The sequence below is a fragment of the Nuphar pumila genome, chromosome 2 (genome assembly GCF_984573655.1).
Source record: "Nuphar pumila chromosome 2, dmNupPumi1.hap1.1, whole genome shotgun sequence".
Lineage (NCBI taxonomy): Eukaryota > Viridiplantae > Streptophyta > Magnoliopsida > Nymphaeales > Nymphaeaceae > Nuphar > Nuphar pumila.
The window spans coordinates 148203047-148208788 of record NC_143250.1 but is presented as its reverse complement, the minus strand read 5'-3'; positions in this window follow the sequence as shown (position 1 = coordinate 148208788).

Below are 5742 nucleotides of genomic sequence, written 5' to 3'. Positions count from 1 at the left end.
CAAAAAAATGGGTTTAGATCTAGTTTTTGAGGAAATATTTGAGTTTTGAACATCAAATTGAGAAATACAAAGCAGTGGATCCAAATGGATACCGGATAGACTGTCTGAGCATTTCAAAAATTATTTTTGATATTTTTATAATTTTAATTTAAAAATTGGATAACGAAGCTCATATTTAAATTTTGACACTGGATCCGGATCCAAAATCGAGTCAGATATAGAAAATGGATTCTGATTCCAGTAAATCTGAGAAATAATTGGAATTTAAACCAAAATCGACTCAATTACTCAGAAGATGGGGTCCAGGAGCAAAAAGAGAATATTTATAAAATTTTGAAAAATTTAGGGTGTTCACAATCCTATGATGGGGTTCACCACTGTTTAAATATGTTGTTGTTCTTATGTTAATGCATGTGAATATATATGTTAATTGTGAGTTTGCTTTGTTCTTAATTCAATTAATATGTTTTCTTCTATGATATCTGCAAATATTAATTTGATTATTGTTTTGAATAGTTTCAATTTCAGAAACTGGAAAGAGAATATCATGATCATTCTTGGATGTATAGATTTGGATCTTACACTATGAAAAGATCAATCACCTGGTCTTACGGATAGGAGTTTTGCTGAAGATAAAAGGAACTCTGAGTGATGGGATCGATCTAATCGCATGAGTCTCATGATCATGAAACGTACAATTCTTGAATCCTTCAGGGGCACTATGTCCGAAGAGGTTAATGTCAAAGGTTTTCTTGAAGAAGTCGAAAAGCATTTTGCAAAAAATAAAAAGGCTGAGACAAGTACTCTTTTTTTGAGTCTTGTCTCAATGAGATATAAAGGAAAGGAGAACATTATGAAGTACATTATGGAAATGTCACATCTTATTTCAAAACTAAAGGCACTAAAGTTAGAGTTGTCTGAGGACTTGCTCATGCACTTAGTTTTGATATCTCTTCCTACACAATACAATCAGTTTAAGGCCAGTTATAACTGCCAAAAGAAAAAATGAACTCTTAATGAGCTCATTTTGTCATTGTGTGCAAGAAGAGAATATGATAAAATAAGAGAAGACTGAAAGTGCTCATTTGGCAGTGACCTCTAAGGACAAGTTTAAGAAAAAGAAAAAGACTAAAGAAGCTGCAGTTGACCCTCAATTACAAAAGAAACAAAAAAGACATTAGGACCCAAAGTCTAGTTGTTTCTTTTACAAAGAGGAGGGTCACATGAAGAAGGACTGTACCAAGTATCATGCTTGATGTGAGAAGAAAGGTATGCGCTTTACTTTGGTTTGTTCTCAAGTTAATTTAACTTCGGTGCTCGAATACACTTGGTGGATGGATTATGGTGCTACCACTCACATAAGTGTATCTATGCAGGGTTGCCTAAGTTGTCGACCGCCAATTGATGCTTAAAAATTCATCTATGTAGGCAATGACAAAATATTTGAAGTTGAGGCAATAAGGACATTTAGGTTACTTTTAAAGACTAGGAATTATTTAGATTTGAAATAAACATGTATTGTACTGTCTTTTAGGCATAATTTAGTTTTTATTTCCACTTTAAACAAATATAGTTGTTCTTATTTATTTAGAAATAATGAATTTGAATTGTTTCTTGATTCAAATCTTATTAGAACTGATTCTTTATCTATGATTGATAACATTTATTTGCTTAATACTATTGCCACATATAATGAAACCTTGCATTTAAGTTCTTGTGGTATAAAACGAAAATTGATATATAAAAATTCTACTCTATTATGGTATAAGCGCTTAATTCATATTTCTAAACAAAGAATTGAAAGACTTGTGTCAAGTGAGATTCTTGATTCTCTTGATTTCATCGACTTTTATGTTTGTGTTGAATGTATAAAAGGAAAATGGACAATCATAAGGAAATTAGGTGCCGAAAGGTGAACATACGTCTTAGAACTAATTCATATAAATATTTGTAGGTCATTTCCTACGACTTTTTGGAATGGTCAATAATATTTTATTCCATTCATAAATGACTATTCTCGTTATGGGTATCTATATTTAATTTATGAAAAGTCTCAGTTCTTGGATGTGTTCAAATCATTTAAGCCTGAAGTTGAAAACCAACTTGACAAAAGAATTAAGGCTGTCAGATTTGATCGTGGTGGTGAGTACTATGGTAGATATGATGGATCAGGTAAACAACGTCTAGGGCTCTTTGCTAAATTCCTAGAAGAATGTGAGATCGTCCATTAGTATATCATGCCAGATACTTCTAGCATGAATGATATTGTTAAGAGACAAAACAAGACCCTTAAGGATATGATAAGGAGTATGATTTCTCATTCTACTTTACCAGAGTCCCTCTAGAAAGAAGTATTAAAGACTGCAACTTATGTTTTGAACATAATATCATCTAAAGCATTAACCAAGACCCCATATGAATTGTGGACAGGCAAAAGGCCTAGTATGAAACATTTTTATATTTAGGTATGTCCAACAACCACATGAAAAAAAATTGGATTCCAGAATGGTTAACTGCTATTTTGTTGGGTATTCTAAAAGATCCAGAGGCTATAAGTTTTATGACCATGTGAATAAGTTCTTTTTTTAAACGGAAAACACTTGTTTGTTTGAGGGTGCTGAGTTTGGAAGAAGTGATAAAGAAAAAGACATTGCTTTTGAAGAAGAGTCTATTTCTCTTCCTACAGTTGTAGTTGACAATGATCAGATTTTCATTCTTAATATCGTCCTCACAAATCTAGATCAAGGCAATACTTTAGATCTCTCTATCTAAAATCAAGCTTTTACTTCTGGAGTACAAACTCAACAACCTCAAGAAACATCTCTAAAAAAAGTGTCATTAAGGAAATACACTAGAGAGAGGAGAAGGGCAATTTCAAATGATTATATTGTCTTTCTAAAAAAAATAAGGGTGATACTGGCTTAAGAAAAGATAATTCAATCAAATTCCATCAAGCCACACAAAGTTCTAACTCTAAAAAATAGATTGATGCAATGCATGAGGAGATTAAATCCATGTGAGACAATGACGTGTGGGATCTTGTCCCATTACCTGAAGGTGTGAAACCCATTAGTTGCAAATAGATATTTAAAACAAAAAAGGATTCAAAGGGTAATGTGGAAAGATATAAGGTTCGTCTTGTTGCAAAAGGGTTTACTCAAAGGGAAGGCATTGACTATACATAGACTTTCTCTCTGGTTTCTACGAAAGACTCTTTTAGGATGCATGATAGCACTTGTGACTCATTATAATTTGGAGCTGCATCAGATGAATGTAAAGACTTCATTTCTTAATGGTGACATTAATGAGACAATATATATGGTGAAACTATAATATTTTATTTCAAGTGATGCAAAGAAAATTGTTTGCAAATTAAAGAAATTCATCTATGGACTTAAGCAGGCTTTTCGTCAGTGGTATCATAAATTTTATCAAGTTGAACTCTCATTTGGTTTTGAGATGAATATGGTTGGTGAATGCATATACCATAAGTTCAGTGTGAGTAAATACATTTTCTTGGTTTTATATGTTAATGACATATTGTTTATCAGTAATTATATAGGCATACTGCACGAAACCAAGAGATTTCTGACAATAAAATTTGAAATGAAAGATCTTGAGGACGCTTCTTCTGTATTAGAGATCCAAATACACCGAGACCGTTCTTAGGGTATTCTTGAATTATCGCAAAAGAGCTATATCAAAAAGATTTTTGATAGATTTGGTATGAAAGATTGTAAACCAGGTGATACTCCTGTTGCTAAGGGAGACAAGTTTAGTCTCGCTCAATGCCCCAAACACCAGTCTGAAATTAAGGATATGAAACTGATTCCCTATGCATCTGTTGTAGAAAGTCTTATGTATGCTCAAGTGTGTACGCATTCAGACTTAGCGTACATTATTGGAATGTTAGGCTGATATCTTAGTAACCCAGGTATGGATAATTGAAAAACACCCAAACAGGTTATGTGGTATTTGCAGAAAATAAAAGATTACATGCTCACATACAGGATGTCAGATCAGTTAGAGATCATTGGGTATTCTGATTCTGACTTTACGGGATATCAAGACAGTCGCAGATCCACATTAGGTTATGTTTTTCTGTTGGCCGAGAGAGTTGATTCCTGGAGTGCCAAGCAGACACTCATTGCTTCTTCTATCATGACAACAGAATTTGTAGCCTATTATTAAGCATCCAATCATAGAATATGGTTACAAAATTTTGTCATAGGGCTACGAATTTTGGATAATATTCAAAGACTGCTAAAGTTATTTTGTGACAATAATTCAACAGTGCTATATTCTAATAGCAACAAAAGTTTTTCGAAGTCAAAGCATATTGACATTAAGTTCCTTGTTAAAAAAAAAATGCATATTGGCACAAATTCCATGATTGTAGATTCGCTTACCAAAGGTTTGCCACCCAAAGTCTTTCATAAGCATACTGCTTTAATGAGTATTTTATCATTTTATGATATGCTGGTTAGTGGGAGATTGTATTTGAATATTCTATGATAAAATAAAGTTTCTTTTACCACTTTAGAATAAAGCTAAAGTTTCAGTTATATTTTGTACTCATTTGTTGTGATCTCACTAAAGTTTAAGAAAGGACCAGTTGAAAATAGGCATGTTTGATCACATTACATATAATTTTCATGCTTCACATCCATACTTGATCTGTCATTTAGTTATATCGATATATGTGATCATTGATGGGTCAAATTACTTTATTTATAATCTATGAACCGGATTGGTAGAGATATTAATTGATAAGACAATGTTTTTGAGCTCATAAGGTTATAATGTGTGATTATAAGGTAACATATGTGGCTTAGGTGGGAGATTGTTGAGAAAAATCGTGTGGACCTACATATATATGCAATCACACGTTATAGGCTATCTGTGGTTCATGCACAGTTTACGTGATCTGATTAGGTTAGGTCATATGATGTCTCATATGATATGATCTTATTATGTGAAGAGACTTGTTCCGTCTGTCTCCAACTCTATGATGGGCTAATTTGGAGACAGACTTTCAGTTGGATACAAATTACGGGGATGGTCCCCAAACCTTATATAGTGACCTTCTCTTTGAAGCTCTCCATTATCATCAAAAGAGAAAACAATCCCTCTCATAAGGTTTAGATAAAGAAAAAGAGCCACATATATAGGTTTTGGAAGATCATACCCGTCAATGATCTATGAGTGCATCGATGGATTCAGGTACGCTTTTGCATTAAGATTCTGTTTGTGTTTTAGTTTTCAACGATTTAGAGTAAACATAAATATCGATCTTTTTAGTTTTTCGGTGAATTCAAATCCAACAGAATTTACCTTTGCCTGGACGGGGGATTCTAGGTCATAGAGAACTATAAAAAAAAGGATAAGATTTTGATTCCAACTCTTTGTGGAAGGAACCCAAGTCCAAATTTAAGCAGTAAGTCTTATTCAAAAAATAGATTCAATGAAGTAGGTCTGAATTTTACATGATACATGCACCAGGTAAAATAGGTTGAGAATATGTAGTTAAGTGTAACCGAAACAAATATTTATCCGTATCCAAATATTACTCTTACAGAAGTACCACGATCCAAATTCAAGTCCGAATCTGAGACATTGGGATTCTATGTTAGGATCCATATCCGAAAACAATGTATTTTGTTTTTGTGCGATGTCAGATCGGGTTAGATCCATTTGTACCAGCATTTAGGTATCCAAAACACGGGAATCCAGAAGAGGAGA